General features: G+C 40.9%; 1 protein-coding gene across 5 annotated transcripts in view; it reads left to right on the plus strand.

Moving 5' to 3' along the window:
• The window catches only part of MAST4 (microtubule associated serine/threonine kinase family member 4), a 562,621-nt gene that overhangs the window by 425,642 nt on the left and 115,835 nt on the right, over positions 1-21,144 (plus strand). The gene's annotated exons all lie outside the window — the stretch shown is intronic.

Below are 21,144 nucleotides of genomic sequence, written 5' to 3' on the forward strand. Positions count from 1 at the left end.
TACAGCATTGTGACTCTCCATCTACATACACAATCTATCTGGAGGTCCATATAAACAATGAAGTCTAAGAACAGGTTTTTACACTGTATTACATTTCATTATAGGCATAACCCTGTTGATCTGTTTGGTTCTCAATGAAAGAGGCCCTTCACGGCAGCTTACTTTTCATAACAGACCCCATTTCAAACAAGAGATTAGAGATTAAGCCAGTTGGCCAGTGACTTAAGTATAAAATATCTTATCTGGGCTTTGCGCAATCTCTTCATTTAAAACTACTTACCTAAAAGGCTTATTTCTTTTGTTGTGGTGTCATCACAGGCCACACCTAGAGAATTTAGAATTGTTTCTTAGAGCTTATTCAGATGTTTTCTGCTAAGCTGTCTTTAAGTAAGGTATTGAGAAGCAACATAACCTTTCTGGGCCATAACCTCCAGTGTGATGGGAATGCTCTCTGTCACCACAAAAGCATGGCATTTCTGCAGCCTTTGGAAAAGTCTGAGGAGGGAAATCGATGGGGTCCCTGCCAAGTGGTACTTGTGGGCATTTGAGTGGGTCGTGGGGAGCTCTGTAGTAGTGATTCCAAAACCACAAGGTCTCCCTATTCTCCCTTTGGTGCTAGATTCCTAAGTTATGCCCCGCCCCCCCCGCCCCACCCCTACCGTCTGTTCTATAGCCACTTGTTCTGTAGTGGGGACCAAGGGTAGGTAATAACAGATGATTCATTCCATATGACTAACCTCCAGCACTGGGGCTTTCTTAACGTGTGACAGTGTGATTCTAGTTAGCTTCTGCATTGCAGCCTCAACTTCTGTACGTGTTTGGCACATGGAATGTGAGACACGTTGTGTTCCAATGCAATATGGTAATCACCACCTGAATATAAATTCAGTAATTAAAGCTCCAAAAGAAGCGACGATATTTAACACGAAATGCTGGGAAGAGTTGATGTTTATAGAGCTGTTTGTTGTTTCCGAGTAGCTGGCTTTGTCTTCCACTGTATCAGTAGTGTGTTCTACGTGGCTATCCTAAAAGGATGGTCTTGATTTATGGAGTGTGTTTACGTAATTGAGGGGGTTAGCTGAGAAACAAAAAAAGTTCCCTTGAAGGACTGAAGGACTGCTCATTTAGAGGGAGCCACTGAGGTGATCTGCTTTTACTTTGAAATCTGCGCAACCACAGGGTCGTATTTGGTGTTTTCATTGACATTTTAGGTCCAGGAGACCTGTTTTCCTCCTGGCTTTGCTATTGGTTGCGTTGACCAAGCCTGCCAAAGTCTGGCTATGTCTCTCACATCATTAATAACTATTAGAATTGTCTTGCCCTGGCTTTGATTAGCACTACTGTGACTACACTACCAAAAGCAATTGGATGGTAATTAATTAAAGGGGTGCCGACGATTCCTTCCCTTTGCAAACATGTGGTCAACATTCTGTGCTGGCTTTCTCTTTTCATGTTTTAATCCTGGCTCTGACAAGAGATGAGCTTTTGCTAAAATACGAAAACGACACTTATTAATGATTTTTCTGAGAGAGACACTTCACTGGTATTCTTCATCGCTGTGAGTGAGTTAACGTTGGCTGATACATCACAACCAAGGTGATCCGGTATGTCATTTTTTTTCCACTGTGAACGCTTTCTTTTTTAAAAATGACTTTATTGAGGTATGGTTGACATAGCAAACGCTGTACATATTTAATGTATACCACTTGATGAGTTTGGAGATAAGTATATATGTTCGTGCAACCGTCACCACAATCTGTGCCCTACTACGGCTCCTTGATGTAGCCCTTCTGAGATGGTGAAGGGAAGTGGAAGCCAGCAGTGGCTTCCTCACCACTTGAGTTGTTTACAGTCGAAGCCTATGTGGGATAATGAGGCCTGATCTAAGCTGGGGTGTGGTATTCCTGGATGCCTGCAGTGGGCATAAACATCTGTAACTGGCACTTGCCAAGCAAGCATGGCTCTTGTGCTCAACTCTGTCCTGCTTCCCTTTATCCCCAGCCACATACTTGCTCACCACAGGGTCTGTCATATTGTACCTCTTGGAGCCCTGCATTGGAACAGAGGAGACACAGGTCATGGCCACTCACAAGTCGCATGAAGAAACAGGAACCTCTCTCTGCCTACTCAGGATCGCTCAGCCCTTCTTCTAGGCTTGGGCCCTCCCCTTCTTTTCCCTTGAGGAACAGGGCCCACAGGCTCTTTTGTCCTCAGGGCAGGGTCTGGGTGGCAGATTGCCTCCAGGCTGCCTCCTGCTTCTACTCGGAAACCAGAACTCAGGACAGGCCCTCTAAGTCCCAGGAACCAGACTCTGCACACAAAGATTTCTTCTCCTTTATACTTTGCATTGTCCTCCAGGGGAAGGAATACTACAAATTATTATCTTAATAAACTATCATGTCAAGGACACATACGTCTTCACTTTCTACCACCCTCCATTCCTCTTGGGAATCCTGGCTAGCAGTATTAAAAAAAACCATCTGCTTTTCTTTTCAAATCACACACACATTTTTCCAGATGAAGAGGTTACAACATTCAGGATTGCAATTTTGTGGAAACATGTGCACGCACACTTAAACTCCCATACTCCCGCTGCTGACGAGTAACCGCCATTATTGTTTATGTACATTTCCTTCCAGTCTTTTTTTTTTTTTTTTTTTTTGCCTTTTCTATACTTTAAACACGTTTGACGGCAGGTTTTGGACTCTACGTTTGTTTTTCACCTTTGTCTTTGTAAGTGCTTTTGGAATAATGTCCCATCTTGTGGTCGTGGCATGGTTTATTTCACTACTTCAGGGTTTTTAGGAGATAAGACTGATTGTCATCAGTTCTCTGCCATCTCAGAAAAATGTCCAAAAAAGGGATGTGTACATAGAGTGGATGGTAAAACAGCTAGATTATATACAAAAAACAAAACAAAACAAAAAAACCAAAAAACCTTCCCCAGAGAGGAGACAGTTAATTCTAGGTAATTGTTGAGTGATCTTGAAAAGAGAAAAGTGAGGGAGCCCTTGGGTGGCTCAGTTGGTGAAGCATCTGACTTCAGCTCAGGTCATGATCTCAGGTTTGTGAGTTCAAGCCTGCATTGGGCTCTTTCCCTCTCTCTCTTACCTTCCCCTCTCATGCTCTCACACTGATTGTCATTTTTTTTTTTTTTTTAAGAGAAAAGTAAGTGGGCAAGCTCAAGGGTCTTGCTCCAAGTTCCAGCTCTTCTTACCTGAGGGGGGGAGGGGCGGGGGGAGAGGGGAGACCTTCCTGGCTCAGCCTCTGTCTTTGAGCCGCCTGGGACCAGCCTTTCCTTGCTCAGTTTGGGACTTTTTCAAACCATTTGATTTCAGGCCACCGTGACTCAAACAGAACTAGGTCTTTATTGTGGGGAAGATTTTTAAAAATAGATATTTCATTTAGTACATAAAAAGCATTTACAGGACAGAATGACCAAAAAAGGAGCTATATCCTAAGAAAAGTTGCCAACTCTTATTTCTATTCCTGAACCTTATCAATTTTTAAAAAACCTGTTAGAAAGGGAAGTAGTTTTCTTCATTTCTCTACAAATTGATGAACTTTTTCATAGATGAGTTAGAGATTAATCTTGTTGAGGTAAAATCGTATCTTGCAAGAGGAGGTAGAAAACTAATCAAAGTTCTTTGTCTAAGAGGAAGTTTTCACAGTTGAAAAATGACTCATCTCTGAAGCCGGGCTGTGATGACGAGGGCCAGGAGGATTTGGGGGGATAGAGTTATCATTCATAATTAATACATCATTAATTCTTCCTAACGATGATGTCAGACTCATTGCTGATTCTTTGTTGTTGTTGCTTTTGACTAGAACACAAACATTAATTATTGGTTCCACTGGCATTTGCTGTAATATAATAATTACATTAAAATTATTTTATGAATGGAATTGTATGTCTTAGTTTAATAGTGTATTATGGGCACATTAACCATCTTGGGACCTCTCCTCCCCCCTCATTACCTGTTTTATATTTCTCAGTGCTAAAATGATTCCCATGTTAGGTATCTTTACTTTATATTGTACTTCACTTGAGAAAATGCCTTAACCTGACTCAGATGAGAATCACTTGCCTACCTGGATACTGAAAGCTTTAGCCATTGTCTGTCTGCCTGCCTGCCTTCCTCCCTTCCTCCCTTCCTCCCTTCCTCCCTTCCTCCCTTCCTCCCTTCCTCCCTCCTCCTCCTCCTCCTCTTTCTTCTTCTTCTTCTTCTTCTTCTCCTCCTCCTCCTCCTCCTCCTCCTCCTCCTCCTTCTTCTTCTTCTTTTAATCTTTATTTATTTATTTAGAGACCGAGAGAGGGAGGGAGAGAAAGAATCCCAAGCAAGCTCTGTGCTCTCATCTCAAAACCTGCCACAGGGTCTGATCTCATAAGCTGTAAGATCACAACCTGAACTAATCAAGAGTTGATGCTTAACTGATTGAGCCACCCAGGCGCCCCTAACAGTTACATTTCTAATTTAGATGATTATGTGTTGATTTGTTTCATTTTATTTTACTTTGATTTTTTTTTCATCATGGCTACCTAGTTTCTGTCAAACCTTGGGTAGACGGGGGTGGGGGGGTGGGCAGGGGGTTGTTGGTCGCTATTTTTTTTTTTTTTTTTCTCAAATACACAGTGTGGCCTAACTGAACAATGGAGCTATTTTAAAACTCTGGGAAATGTCTCCCTCCCCAGATTTCCTGATTGCAAACTCATATGCGCATCTCTTGAGTCCTGGTACCAGTGCTCCCTTTGCCTGAGGCAAAGACATTCTTGAAAAAATGCTGGGGGATTTTTGGTGGAGTTGTAAAGCTGCCTACAAGACAAAGGAGTTAACACAGGAAAACCCACGTTGAGGGATATAACCATGGAGGGAGTTAGAAGATAACTGATCTACTGAGAATTTATCACCAGGTGACAGTCTCCAGATTGTAGAAAGGGGACATGACCTGTCACTACCCACTCTTCTGCTTTCTTTTACACTATTTTAAAATATTGTAACTTTCAGATGCAAAAATAAACCTAAGTTTCTAAATTTATTTTGTTTACAAATCTAAATAAATTTGTGTAATTTTTTTAAGTAAAAAGAGAAATTATTTTTGTCATTTGAAAAACATACCATCAAATATTTGGTGCACTGCCCTCGAGGCACATTAGCTAATGGCACAAGGTGTTTTTGCTCGTTACCATATAATTGTGTGAGTTCAGCAACTTTGGTGCCTACTGTTAACAGTCAGTGTAGCTAATATCTGAAGACCCAGGCAGAAAACACTCTGTTAACATAAGTGAGCCCTGTGATTTTATGATTATACTGTGAATGAAAATATGATGTGACCACAAAGCCAAAGGAATGACTCACTTGGTAGCTATTGACAGATTTTATTTTCAAGATGGTTTAGGTGTATTGTTGTTTTCATGAGTGTTATGTTCTTTCCGCAGGGTTTAGGGTCTCTTTAGGAAAACAATAAGTAAAAGTAGCCAGTGAAAAATTTCACCTTCACTTCTTTCATCCAGTGTGCGACTGATTCTCAGTAAGTTGAAGCATCTGAATTCTTGTCTTGATGTGCAGTTTAATTTCATGTGAGCAGATCACTAAGGATCCTTTTCAGTGTGGTAATGTTGCACAGGGGGCTGCTATCTCTCCGTACCATTGAATTGCTACTTAGAAATGTTGCCATGTGAAGGTCAGAGTCCCTAACTGTAATCAACAGGAATCCAGGAACACAATGGACAGGAACTCTGTGAGTCACTGCAGGGAATGCAGAATGAGTTTGGGTTGGTTGCCTGGTGAATATGGTGAAGAGGCAGAGTGGGTGTGTTACTCAGGAGCTCAGGGTTCTTACTTATAAGGACCAAACCAGGCTAGGGACGAATGAGGTCACCTCTTTGAACACAAGGCTGGCCTTATGAGAAATAGATGGCCGTGCCTGTCAGAGGCATGCCGGTGGTTTCAAGGTGAGTGAAGCCAGCCTTCACCTTTTCCTTGGTAACTGACGCTTTCATGGCATGCCAGTTTGTCTGAAACCCTGCCGTAGCTCTAACATTTTCTACGGTGCAGTGAAAGCTCTTTCTACACACAGACACATTCTCATACATGATCTCTTAAAGTCTCAGAGGTCATTCGGGAGCAAGAATGGGGGCAGATGCCAGACTAAAGGAATGACATCTTGAAAGAATAAATGGAACAGAGAAATCCAAGATTCGGGGTCACAAGCTTCTGGAAGTTATAAATATGTACATTTTATAGTGAGGAATTTGTTTTATTTTGAGACCTGTCATTTGTCACTATTTCAACGTAAAAAGAAGTTTGTCTCCATAGTACATGCAATATACCCTTTTATGCTTTGTGTCTTCTGGCCAAATTCCAAATGCATATTACAACATGGGCCATTCCTTTTCTCCAGAGCCACTGCTCATAAACATGCTTCACATCGCAAATCTGATTTCCGTATTCTCCAATACTGAAAGAGTCAGAGTTCTAGAAATAGGGAAAGGAAAAAAAAACATATGGAGCATGATCCAGAAATTTAGGTTTAATTTCAAAATCTATTAAGAAACAGTGGAACAAAAAAGTTTGATTCATACACGCTTAAGCACAATTCTTTTCTCTAGTTGGGTCTGTCTAGACCAGCTGGTTTGGGCAGGGATAAGTAGAAAGTAAGTGCCTGTTTGGCGTGGCTGATCTATGTGTTGGGTCATCTGCCTTTGGATCCTCCACAATGCCCTGTGGAGATGGAAATGTCCATATCAGGACCTCTCACATGTCTGTTCGCCATGAGCCTGAGCACTATATGGAAGTATATCCCAGGATAAAAAGCAAGCTCCATGTGGTGACATCGGCATGTCTGTCCATCCAGGTCAGGCTCACTGCCTCCAGAAAACTCTCACTGTCTGGTGTGAAACTTGATGAGCTGATCTCCCTCCTGTGTTTGAACATTGGGCTGTAGGTGCAAAGGTCTGCTACCCCCAAGATCACCTACCTCCATCTCTTTGGCGTGCGTCTGTAGTTACCAAGCTCGCTGATGTATGCATAGGACCAGAATGCTGAGATACTAATTTACAGGGATAAGTATAGTTATTATTGAGCTGCACTCAATAATACTGTTCTAATTCTCTGTCTTAGAGACACTTTAACATAATGACTGAAAGCACAGGTTCTGAAGGCAGACGGTCTGGATTTGGATTCCCCTTCCACCACATACTCTTTGTGTGATGTTGCCAGACAAGCCTCTAGACTTCTCACTTCTTTGGTTTTTCACATCTGTTCGATATGGATAAAAATAAGTCCTACCTCAGAGGATTGTCACGAAAATTAAACCGTTTCTTGGCACAGACTAAACACTTGTCAAAGTTAGCAGTTATTGTTATTTCTGTTTTTTGTCATTCACATTTGGGCACACCTCTCTGCAAAGCTAGCCGCTTCCCCTGTATGCTTGGGGGAATATTAGCAGAACAAGGCATGTTAGTTAGGTGACTTAAATGATTCATGGCATTGGGCAAAGGTGGACTGATGCACATGGTTTTGACAGTGGTCTGAAACAGTGAAGTCTGTTGGGTAGAGTCCCTTGTATGTCCCTCTACCTTGCCGTTGCCAGTTTGAAGCCCTTGGCTTGACTGGCCCAGTGCTTGGATTGACACTTGAACCTGTGGTTTTTCAGCTTTTGTTTTCTTTCTTTCTTTCTTTCTTTCTTTCTTTCTTTCTTTCTTTCTTTCTTTCTAACCATTTCTTTTTAAATGATTATTTATTTTTGAGAGAGAGAGCTGGGGAGGGGCAGAGAGAGAGAGGAAAGAGAGAATCCCAAGCAGGCTTCGTGGCATCAGTGCAGAGCCAGACGCGGGGCTCCAACCCACGAACCGTGAGATCATGACCTAGGCCGAAACCAAGAGTCAGATGCTCAACCAACTGAGCCACCTAGGCGCCCCATGTTTTTCTATGTTCCTAAAAGCCAACCAATACCCCTTCATGTTGTTACTTTTTTTTTTTTCTGTAACTGTGTTAATATTGTCATTTACTCTCACGTCTTGTTGCTTTAGACCTAGCCCCTTTAGCTCTGGAGTAATTCATTGTATTGCCTTAGAAGTTAATTCTGTAGGTAATCTTAGGCTTCTTGTTCTAAGATCCTTGAGGGAAAGCCTTAGTGTAACATTCCAAATATTAAAACATTTATGCACGAAAGAAGGTATGCAAGAGAGGAAGACCAAAATGTTTTATTTTGATAACTAATGTTTATGGAGCACTTGCTGTGTGCCAGGTACTATGATATTTCTTTACGTGAGTTACCTTAGTTTCTACATAGCCCTCTGAGGTAGTTCATATTCTTATCCCTATTCTACAGAATGGTAAATTGACGCTTAAGGGGGTTGGAATTGGAAACGAGATCTACCAAGGGTAAGTCCTTATATTTGATAGCCATCCCATGAAATCTAAAAAGTAGCTAGCTCTCTCTCTATGCAAAAGAATTACTCTACACTCATAAGTAGTAGTTACGTATATCTCTGTGTCTAATGCAGATTTCTAACTTTGATGGTGCCCTGCTTGTAAGAGCCCTGTGACCTCCCTCGTGGCCCCGTTTGCCACTAGTTATTACTGCGGCCTTGGCACACACCACACCACCTTCCGGAGCTACATTGCTGTTTCTCAGCTCCCAAACGACAAAAGCAAGGTGAATTTGCTACCCAGACTGAATACCGAGCAGCTAACTTACTGGCCAGCATCTTCTGGTATCTCCCTAGCCCTCCTGTCTTTAGCAACAGAATTGATTCCTGTGGCCAATTTCATCTTTGCAAAATGAGAGACCCACTAAGAAAACATCAGTGGATACAAATGAGAGAGAAGGAGAAAAAAATTGTCCAGTTAAAGGAAAACATGACTTTTTTACTGTACTTTTCACCAGAGTAGTCTGTTCTTCCTTCCTTTAGAGGGCTGTATCCTTTTCATATGGGAAACAAACAGCAGGGGCGGGGTGTACGTGCTTTAAGTATGGGATTAGCAAACAACTCCTGTTAATATCCATTTGGCAGTTTTCCTGTTGTTGTTCCATCTAGGAAACATTTTCTTCTACTTCTGCCCATTATCATAGTTTTGACACTCCTGTCATTAACAGAATGTCATTTTGCAAGATACTGAATTAGGCACAGCTAGCAACAAAGCATACTGAACAGAAAGATAATGGCTTTTTGCCACATGACTTTTCCTCGCAGAAAAGCACAGAGTGGAGCTCTCCTGTCAGCTGTGCCTGTGTGTGTTTGTGTTCTGACTGGGGGCACGTGGAACCAGGGGCAGTTCACTTGTGGGCAAAGCGCTGTGCCAAATTTTGGTAAACGGAAAATGATTTAGAGCTGGAATCATGTTAAATAGTCCCAATGCTCATTCTGTGCTTGACATACATTTCTGTTGAGTGCCGTAAAAGGAGGTCGGGTATTTACAGAAGCAAACTCCTCTGCCTTTTATGGGTCAGAACCGAGTGGCTCCAGTGTCCTCTGAACCAGAAAGAAGGAACGAGCTTTTGATTTTTATGGGTAGCTTTGAGCTCTGTAGCTAAAGGACCCTACCAGACTAAAATATATCCACCAAATTAAGTGTTTCTGGATGTAGCAAGTTAAACAGATTTAATTTCTATATGGACAAGCCTGGAACAGGTAAAACATAGTCATCAGTTCAACTGGTCTATATATGTCCAAATGAAATTTGGATATAAGAAAATCTTACCAGCAATGTGCGCCTGGGTGGCTCAGTCAGTTGAGCTCTAACTTTGACCCTGGTCATGATCTCACAGTTCATGGGTTTGAGCTCTGTGTTCGAGCCCGGATCCTGCTTTGAATTCTGTGTCTCCTTCTTTTTCAGCCCCTACCCCTCTCACAGTCTCTCTCTCTCTAAATAAATAAATAAATAAACATTAAAAAAAAGGTGGGGGGGCGGGTAGAAAAATCTTACCATCGAGCTTTATGAAGGTGTTGAGCATTTCTTAAAAGCAACAAAAGTAGAGACTGTAGGTACAGGAGAAAGAAGTTAATAGTATAACTTTATTACAGTATTTCCAAAAAGGCAGAGCAGAGCAGATTTATTAAGTCTATACTGTGGTTTGGTGCTGCTACCCCTTTCTAAGGTTTTTTAAAGATTTTACTTCCTCATCACTGGCCAACTGAGAAAAGTTCAATGTTATTCAATTAAATCGATGAAAAGTAATTTTTATAGTTGGACTTTGAGTTTGGTTTTCTGCTTCTTAGAAAAAAATGTATCGTTATGAGTTTTATGTATATCCACTATGAAACATGAGAGCTTAAAAAAGTGTGTTAAAGTCACATATTTTACCACCCGCCCCTTCTGCCCCAAGGCGCGCGCGCGCGCACACACACACACACACACACACACACACACACACACACACACTGGAAGTTCAGGAAAACATTAGTTTGTATTTGTATTTTGTTTATTCTTAACTCCCCAACACATTGTAGGCTTACCTTCAGTCCCTGTCTACTGGTGCCCTGAGCACAACCAAAGACTTAAGTGTCAGTCTCCGAAGGGTTTGACCCTGACCTTTTACCCAGTTACACAACCTGAAGTATTTGACCCTGAGCCTTTACCCAGTTACAAAACCAGGACTACCACCCCCACCGATCCCCCACCTGTCTCTCATTGCCACTCAGCCTAGGGGATATCAGCTCTTCAAGCCTTGCAGAATAGTTAGACCATGGTTTTGGATGACTCCATAAGGTGTTTTGGCAAGATCAGCCCTTGGAACAGTTTCCCAAGATCTAGCACATGCCCTTCAGCTCTTAGATCAAAATTAATCATCCCATTTCCCCAGCATTGTCTTCACACCATCATACCAAGGAGGAGCAGTCTTTATTTTGTGTCTTCTGTGTGAGGTTTGAGCTCTTGTGTCCTGCAGGGAGAATCTTAAGTTCACAAGTCATTTGTATCTCCTCCTTGACTTTTCTAGCCCTCAGGTGTCCTTCAAATCCATCACCTGGCCTCAAGTCTTAGCATTCCTGAGGGGCAAATGGGCTAGGTATTTCCTGTGATTTTGTTGCAGGTAAATTGTCCTAAAACAAATTTCTCAGGTACTGAGACACTCCTCGCTTGAATCACTTTTTACTTCTAACATTTTTAGCAGTTGAGCTTTCCTTGCTACTGTAAATATCCCTGTCATTACCAAACTCCTGCTCAACTTTAACCTTCATATTATGCCTCTCTCTTAATCCCACTGACTATCCCTTTGTAATTTTACTCAGAACAACGTGTATGTAGGTTTTTCCAGTAAGGTGTGTCACACCATACATCCAGCCCCACAACACTGTCAGTTCTTTGTGTTTTCTCAGTTATACGTGACCTTGATCAATGTAGTAGTATTAGACAATGCAGTAGTATTCTAATATCATCTTGGATCAGTTGTATCTTATAAGTTACACAATGTTGGGGCCCCTGGGTGGTTCAGTCGGTTAAGCGTCCGACTTGGGCACAGGTCATGATCTCGCAGTTTGTGAGTTCGAACCCCGCATTGGGCTCTGTGCTGACAGCTCAGGGCCTGGAACCTGCTTCGGATTCTGTGTTTCCCTCTCTCTCTGCCCCTCCCCTGCTCATTCTCTGTCTCTCAATAATAAACAAACGTTAAAAATTTTTAAAAAAATAAGTTACACTATGTGGCACAAATTAAAAACTTCTTAAAAACTCAAACTGTATTAAGTTATTCAAAAATAGTTACTGAATCTTGAGTGAAATTATTATTTTCTATATTTTTCCCTGTGTCCAAAGAGATTGACCATTACATAAAATGTAGTCTTTGGCGTCAAGGAGCTCGTCCCCCCTCCTAGATTATAACCTCCATGTAGAATCCCTGGTTATGTTTCCTAAATGAATGAGTGACTCCACAATGGGTGCTGTGCTTGCCAATGTCTCTGTGGAACAATGTGGTGAATGTCAGCCACCCATCAGCCCTGTGCCTGACAAAGGACATTAGAGTTCACCATACCAGCCACATTGCTACGTCTTGTTCTGAAATAGCTACAAAATGGACTAAGAAGAAATAGGATTAGAAAATGTTTTATGTCAGGCTGATCTCTGAGGTGAAGGGATTATTTAGGGAAAACCTGCGAATGGAAGGATAATTTGCCATGCACAGTATATACTGTGCAATTCTAGTGCTTACTATTTATGAAAATAGGTTTCAAAGCTGATTGGGATTCTGTCTCACGCTTTAAACAGCAACAGATTTTGGATGGTACCTTTCCTCCAGATTCTGCCATAGAAGGCAGTTATCTGTGAAGTATTCTTATCTCTTTTATACCTTAAACACTTGGAGACTGTTTTCTTCGTGTTCTTATCTCCCCTAGTACTTTATACATAGGAAAAGACATTCCATTAATATGTTACACTGAATAGTGTCTTGCTAATATCTGTGTGTTCAGCCATCCCTCCCTTCCTCTATGAAGACAGAAATTTGGGCCAGACTTCAGTATGGGTTATCTTAATGGATTAGATATATTTCCAAGAAGTACCGTGAACAGTAATATGTATTTTTTCCTATTGATTTGCCTCAGAATTTTTGAAAGCTTGGAGACCTATGCCTTGCTGTAGGTACGTAATTAGCCAAAATTTTTCACTCATAGGTGAAAACAGTGTGAGCAGCTATTCATTTCCATTATAATGAATGCCTTTAAAAAGGAATTTTTTCCCCTAATGGAAAAGTTAAGTTCAAGTATGAAGCCAATGATATCCATAATAAGCATTCATAATTACATACCCTACATAGCTGTGGACTAGGGTCATTACATAGGTGCGGGAGTGAAGAGGCCTGTGGCACGCAGGCTTGGTTGTCACCACACTGTCACTGCTTGCTACTTCTCCTTTTTTTTGTTTTTGTTTTGTTTTTTTTTTTGGTGGTGTACAGAAGAACATGGACTGGTATAATGCATTGAATTTGGGGGCCATTAGTTATTCAAACAAAATACTCAAAGTACAATCACAAAGAGTGGGATAGATTAGCCCATCAGCTTAACCTCCTAACTGGCCTCCCTATTCCTCCTTTGATCATTTCCATCTGGTACCTGAACCCTTCTTTTCTTTAGACAAAAGTCAGATGATGTTCAAAACCTTCCAACGGCTTTTCTTTTCCCCCAGGCTAGAGACTGGTCTCCATGCTGTGGCCTCTCAAGCTGCTACAGATATGCCCCTGCTCTTTCTCCACTGTCTCTCTGGTGCCTTTGGCTCACTCTACACTTGTGTCAGGCCTTTTGCTCTTTCTGAATGCTGGATGCCTCATCCTTCTGTCCTCATTCACTTCTTACCTCCCCAGTAAGTCCTTTCCTGACTGCCTCTTTACAGGTGTGATTCGTTACATCTGCCCTCCCCGTCCTACCTTCTGAACTATATTTTCTTTCTTTCTTTTTTTTTTAAACTTTTATTTATTTATTTTGAGAGAGAGCATGAGTGCCCAAGCAGGGGAGGGGTAGATGGGAAGGGAGAGAGAGAGAGAGAGAGAGAGGGAATCCCAGGTTCTGAGCCATTAGCACAGAGCCTGATGTGGGACTTGAGCTCACGCACCCTGGGATCATGATCTGAGCTGAACCCAAGAGTTGTACCTTTAACTGACTAAGTCACCTAGGCACTCTTCTGCACTATTTATCTCTAGCGCCATCTCCTACCATATATATTATAGTATAGTATAAACTTTATAAAGTTTACTCATTTTTGTGTTTACTATCTGCTTCTTTCTCCAGCATGTAAGCCCCTTGAGGGCAGCAGGGATTTTTACTGTTTAGAGTATACTTAGCATATATTAGGGACTCCGCAAGCAATTTGTTGAATGAATTATAGAAAGCCTAGGTGGAGCCTTGATTTCACAGACCATAGTGGGATGCCAACAGTGCTTGGCTTTACCTTATATCACAGAGACACAAACACTCATGCGTGGATCTCTGCCACTTTCTAAACTGTTCAGGAAAGGGGGTACATCTGTAGCCTTGAAGAAGCCTCAAGAAAGGGGAGATTGATTTACATCAGAAAAGCAAAAAAGTTCCTGGGAGAAGACAGTGGTATGAAGGTAGAAATGGGGAGAAAGACAAAGCAGTCTCTGAAGGAATAAGTAGGATTTGGGGGGAAGGTGTCTACACATTTTTAAGGAAGATTTGCTTTATGTTACTTACTATAATTTTTCTTTCAAAATACAGCTCGAATATACTTTCTAAGGCTTTTGCATGGGATTTGCAAACATGCAGAGGCCTAGATCGTTCCTGTTGCAGAAAAGGAAAAAGAAATGTCCATGATATATATAATTTTAGTGCATTTAAGAATTCTAAAATTTGCTTCAAATGAATAACCTAAAACAGGAATGAATTAGACCCATATTTATGTTGCCATGGTTAAATCTCAAAAAATATAATGTTGAGAGGGAAAAAAGTAGGTTGCACAATACCTATAATTTGTAGTGTGTACTAAAGTATAATTTCTGCAAAAGTCAAAAAGTGTGACTGCCACAGAAATATAAAATGACCATGTTAAAGCTTTTGTTATTAATTAATGAGGGTAGTTGTAATATATTAAAAAAGATGAAAAGATTTTGAAACTCAGATGCGTATCTACATATATATACGTATATATATATATATATTTTTTTTTTTAAATCAGGAATGATGCCATGAATTTGCTAGTAGATGTGCAAAACGGGTTATTATGTTGTAGGACAATGTTATTAAGTGTTAGGGATCATCCTTCCCTAGAGATTATCACTTGTATCTCTACCATACAAAATTTGTTTGCATTTTTGTGGGCAAGAATCATTCGGCTTACTACCAGTTTTCTACATTTTGTCTTCTATCCCTACAGAGTTTTAAAATAGCCTAGTCAGGAAAAAGACCATGGAAGCTGTCCACCCTTGGACATCCCCTGGGGAGCCCACTGTGTAAAGCCTAATGAGCCATTGAAAGGAAAGCCGTCCAACTCTTTTGCACATTTGCACATGTTTATCAGTTTTGCCTGGTACGTGATACCATTAGTGAAACTGTAAACACGGACACACGTGTTGTTAGATGCACGTAAGTGTGCTCAAGTACCAAAATGAATGGGAAGGCTCCAGGCCACACTTGTTTTCAGTAGTTGTCTTGTTGGGAAGTGGAACATGTTGATTGGTTTGCATGTAAAAGGATACCCTTCCCCCATCTCTGCTCTATGATTGGAAACAAATATGACAAGGTGATACCGTTCATTCCCAGCGGTAGAAATTGTTATTTTTCTGTATTTTCTGTATTTTTAAAACATCTTGGACAATAGGATAGTAAACTTCCAACTGTTTTTCTCATGTGGTTGTAGCTCATTCATTGTACAGACATGGAAACTACAGCTTGCTTGGTTTATAACAGGTATTCGGGACTACCACCTGAGTTAGACAGTCTCTGTCTCCCAGTCATGCCCACCTTCCTCCGCTTGGGCTTTCCCTTTTGTTGAAGGAATATTCAAATAGTCTGATTCTGTTAAGGTATTCACAATAACACCTGTCCACATCCAGTGAAGCTTTGGTCTGTAATTGGTCTACCGCAAATTTATCAAATTGTTCAAGACGAACTAATAAATTGGAGCCTAGCATCTCTAAATTCCTGGGGCCCTCCTCCCACAGGTCACCGTGCCATCACTGCCTCTTAGCCGTGGCCAGTCATACGTTACACTAAGCCTTTCAAGTCAGCTGTGAATGTTAGAGATTACTGCCTATTGCGGTTTCCCCTCTGCAGCATGTCTAACTGTGGTCAGACGTGATGAGTATTCATGTCTCAAAAAGAATGTCATTTAAAATTAAGCTGGATTGCAGCTACTCAGACCAGTTGCAAAAGGCCACAGTCTGGTAGGCCTTGCAGCTTTTACAGACCTTGTAGGGGCATAATTAACAGGTTTCTTCAGCCAGGAGAGATGTGACAGATTCCGATGTGAAATATTTACAGGTCCTACCAAGGCCTTCATGTCCTTAGGATAAGGACATCCTGGGCAGATAGAGAATATGGTTACTTTGGACCAAAAATATGTACACCACATTCCCCTCTCCCCCTTCAGCTGCGTAGCCTACATAAATCTTTTCCCTCACACTTTTTTTTTTTAAAGATGACTTAATTTTTTTAATGTTTATTTTTGAGAAAGAGTCAGCGCATGAGCAGGGGAGGGGCAGAGAGAGAGGGAGACAGAGAATCTAAAGCAGGCTCCAAGCTCCGTGCTGTCAGCACAAAGCCCGATGGCCCGATGTGGGGCTTAAACTCAAGAATCCCAAGATCCTGACCTGAGCTGAAGCTGGACGCTTGACCGAGTGAGCCACCCAGGCACCCCACCTCACACTAAGTCAGCCCTGACTTCGATGATGAAATGTAGGATCTGTCTCTTTATCTTCCTAGCAAACAGAAGGCACTGTTTGCAGTCACTAGGAAATCCAGCAGTTCCTTGCGGAATGCTTTGGTGATGGGAACCATGAGCTCAGAGCAGCAGGAGGGGTGCCCTGGGCAATCCTCACATCACCTGCCTGAGCCAAAACCATGCAGACAAACACTTCCTTGTGCTGGCCTTGTGTCACTCTAAAGCATCTCCGCCCCTTTGCACATCCAGCTGCAACATTCTTCAAGAGTGTTCTGTCCCTCCCTGCCTTGCCTCCCAACACCCAGGGGCTGGCCAGTCCCACTGACTGACAAGTGCTATCATTGCCTTTCCACCTTCCATTCTTCTCAGATCCCAGGCCCACCCAGTCAGCAGTACTTGTGTGTGTGTGTGTGTGTGTGTGTGTGTGTGTGTGTGTGTGTGTCTGTCTGTGGTTGGTCCATGGGGGAAGGAACCAAAGGAATGAGGTAAAAAGAAATACTTACTTGGCATCATTATACTGTGTCCTGACCCACTATTTGTTTTTGCCTTTGTCGCAAGTTGTCTATGGCTGTCTTCTTGGGCTAAACTCAGATTTTGCAAGTAAAGAATTTGTGCCAGTGTGTCACCTTCCAAACTGGTAGAACAAACTGAGATGTTATCCAGAAGCAGCGTGTCTCCATGTGTTGCTTCAGGTGGTGAACCGGAGAGGAGGTGGTACCTAGTGGGGAGTGGACATTCCTGTGTTTGGCTTCCAGATCCGAGCACGGGCAGGGGGAATGGCTTCCATTCCTTTTTAAAGAGTGAAGCAGAAAGAATGCATTATGGGACGAGTAGCTGAAACTTGAATTACTAAGTGTTTTACTTTGCAATCATGGATCTTTGTTCCAAAGGCTGAAAACTGGAGAAGACTTTTTACAAGCTCAAAAATTAAACAAGGATAAATTTTAAGCAGGCTAAGATTTCGGCTCCACCAGAAGTGACATTCCTATTTTACCTGGTAAGACAGCCCCTGTTTCTCCCTTGGGTGACCCTGCTTGAGAAAAAGCAAGCAAGCTGAATCAACTTAGTCATGCTGGTGGTAGGGAATGAACCTTGATTTGTCTAAGTGGCCATGTATCTACTCTTTCTTCACTTTATGAATTAAATGAGTGTGGCACAGTCACCACCACAAGGGGAACCTGCTTCTTACTTGGATGCCGTGAGCTTCTCCTTACATCTTCTGGAAAGAGTGTGATAACCTGGATGAATACATGATGACCCTAGAGGTCAGCTCAGCATTTTGTACCAGCGTCATGTGTGGGCAGTGCCAGGTGCTGTGGCAGTGTGGGTAGCAAACATTCATAGGTCCTGCCAACTAGGAGTTGTTTTACTCTGGGTTAAAATCAGCTTTTAATTCATTTATTGGGAATCAGGTACCTAGAGCAATGAAGTTAGGTGACTGTCTTCCCTACCATTGGAAAATTGTCTGCAGAATATCTCAGGGTCCCAGGTCTGTAAAAGTGCTAATGTACATATCAAGAATTGATATTTTGGGGCTAAATACAGTATAAAATATCCCTTTACCCTTAAGAATATTAGCAGCAAATAAATGAATTTGCGAAGCCAAGTCCCTAGTTCGTGACTGTATTTATTTTGTGTATGCATAGGAATCTGTCTTGGCCTGTATTGTGTAAAGTCTGGTTTTGTGTATACATAGGAATCTTTCTTGGCCTGTATTTTATAAAGGCTGGATTTGTATTTGTTTAAAAGCTTCCTGTTTGATTGTGGAGAGATTCAGGAACGTTTCAAGTCTGTTATAATTTTAATACTGTCTGTACCTTCATGCTTACGATCATATAGAGGTTAGAGAAGACCCTTTCAGCTTTGATTGTTCATAGCATTTGTCAATAAGATATGCCTCTGATTATTTAAGGTTTTGTGTAAAATATTCCCAGCATCTTAATTATGGTAAAGTACTGAAATTCTTTTTTTTTTTTCAATATGTGAAATTTATTGTCAAATTGGTTTCCATACAACACCCAGTGCTCATCCCAAAAGGTGCCCTCCTCAATACCCATCACCCACCCTCCCCTCTCTCCCACCCCCCATCAACCCTCAGTTTGTTCTCAGTTTTTAACAGTCTCCTATGCTTTGGCTCTCTCCCACTCTAACCTCTTTTTTTTTTTTTTTTCCTTCCCCTCCCCCATGGGTTTCTGTTAAGTTTCTCAGGATCCACATAAGAGTGAAACCATATGCTATCTGTCTTTCTCTGTATGGCTTATTTCACTTAGCATCACACTCTCCAGTTCCATCCATGTTGCTACAAAAGGCCATATTTTATTCTTTCTCATTGCCACGTAGTATTCCATTGTGTATATAAACCACAATTTCTTTATCCATTCATCAGTTGATGGACATTTAGGCTCTTTCCATAATTTGGCTATTGTTGAGAGTGCTGCTATAAACATTGGGGTACAAGTGCCCCTATGCATCAGTAATCCTGTATCCCTTGGGTAAATTCCTAGCAGTGCTATTGCTGGGTCATAGGGTAGGTCTATTTTTAATTTTCTGAGGAACCTCCACACTGCTTTCCAGAGCGGCTGCACCAATTTGCATTCCCACCAACAGTGCAAGAGGGTTCCCGTTTCTCCACATCCTCTCCAGCATCTATAGTCTCCTGATTTGTTCATTTTGGCCACTCTGACTGGCGTGAGGTGATATCTGAGTGTGGTTTTGCTTTGTATTTCCCTGATAAGGAGCGACGTTGAACATCTTTTCATGTGCCTGTTGGCCATCCGGATTAAAGTACTGAAATTCTGAAACAATTTGCTTTTAACTTTTTTTCTTGCACACATACTCCTAAATGAAGAATCCTTTTTTCTTTTACTCGAAATTGCATTCGTGATCACTATTTTGTAAAGACCACAAGTCTTTACAGAGAGTAGGCAAACACAGGATGAATGTCATATAAACTTTTATTGTATTTTTATATTTTTGATAGTGACCAAACAAGTATATTCCATTTGCCAGTTTTATTTAGACATTCTTTTTAAGATTTTTTTTTGAGTCACTTTTTTTTTTTTTTTCCTGAGAGAGAGCGCAAGTCGGGGAGAGGGGTAGAGAGAGAGAGAGAGAGAGAGACAAAGAATTTTAAGCAGGCTCCATGCCTAGTGCATAGCCTGACACGGGGCTTGATCCCATGACCCTGGGATCATGACCTGACCTGAAATCAAGAGTCAGACACTCAGTCGACTAAGCCACCTGGGTGCCCCTGAATCACATTTTTAAAATCAGTACTTTTCAGCCTTTCCTGGTAGACTTTAAATAACTGAAATAGTTTTGAAATTTTCTTCTGTTTTTCTTTGTGTTAAATTTAAATTGATTTTGCTTATAGTAGTATATTAGTCATTCTGTGTATTTGTTAGGAAAATTCTGGTGTTTTTTTTAAATTTTCTTCAAGAAATACCATTTTCTAGTTTTTCTTTAAGTTCACATATTTCACCAGTATCCCTGTTTAAGGTAATCATTAGGTTAATATTTCTGTTGATAGACATTTATTATTCAAAATTTTCTTTACATACATAAACACCAATAATTGAGTGTCAAGAGAAAATCTTCATAAGTGATTTAAATCAAATGCTAAATGTAAAAAATAATACAGGTGGCCAGTTTTCTGGCAGTTAACTCATATTTCAGTTAATTTGCTCAAATTAACAAATAACTTTGCTGAGATTTCCAGGGTATAAATCTGTCATTTATAATTTCTCTTATTAATGTTAGCAAGTTGGTATGTTTAATATTCCTGTATTAAAATGAAAGAAGACATTCATTTGAATTAACACTAAATAAATTATACAGTGTCTTTTTAAAACAATCATGCTATCTGGTTTAATGATTGTGAATTTAATAGGTCAAATACGGTTCTTAATAGATGAGTTGATAATATCACAATCCACCTTTATAATTAAGTATCAAGAGTCTGTTCTTAATCAGCAACTTCTTTAAGGCTGAGTAAACATGATCTTAATTAAACTCCCAGATAATGCTAAGGGATGTTGATTGTTCCAGTAAGGAAAATAAAAGATGCAGCCTGACCTTAACAAATTATAAATATGGGAATGTTGATAAATGATAATGAGCAGCAAACATTGAAGAGAGAGGATTGGTTCCCAAGTCAATATTGTTGAAAGGAATTGAGTTTGGTTCTGAAATGTGTTATTTGAATATTTAGAAACGTTCCTTTCTGTGTCCACAACCCCCAATTTAGAAGTCAGGTGAAAATTTCTCTTTGAAGAGCCTGTTATAACAGGTATATTCTGAGTTAAAGAAGACATTACACTAAACGTTTAATGGTGGTGGCGGGCAGCCCTAGTGTAGAAGGGTAGAATCACAGTGCCCTGAACCTGCCGGGTTTTATTCCCCTTTTTCTCACTACTATACTGATAACAGAGAGTGAAGCATCAGTCTGTACTAAAGGAGAGGCAGATGAAAGGGAGATAATATTCTCCTCATCAACCAGTTTTGCATGTGTCTTATTCTTTGCTGCTTCTGAGACTTACTTTGGAATCAAGATAAGCATTTTATAACTTTGCCCTGGCAGAAACAGGGAAAAGTAGCTGCCGTGTGTCTATAGGTAGCAGTTTATTGAGTGGGTACCGGGATCAAAACAGTGGGTCATGTGCCTCTGGCAAAACACTTTCACTCTTACTTTAATACCAAGTGGAATCTGTTTTTATGATTCCAAAGTGTTTACCTTAATAAGGAATTTGAATATAGTATACAAGATGAAAAATGAATCAGTAGTGAAATACCTATCTCTTCGGCATCAGCTGTT

The sequence above is a fragment of the Panthera tigris genome, chromosome A1 (assembly GCF_018350195.1).
Source record: "Panthera tigris isolate Pti1 chromosome A1, P.tigris_Pti1_mat1.1, whole genome shotgun sequence".
Classification (NCBI taxonomy): Eukaryota; Metazoa; Chordata; class Mammalia; order Carnivora; family Felidae; genus Panthera; species Panthera tigris.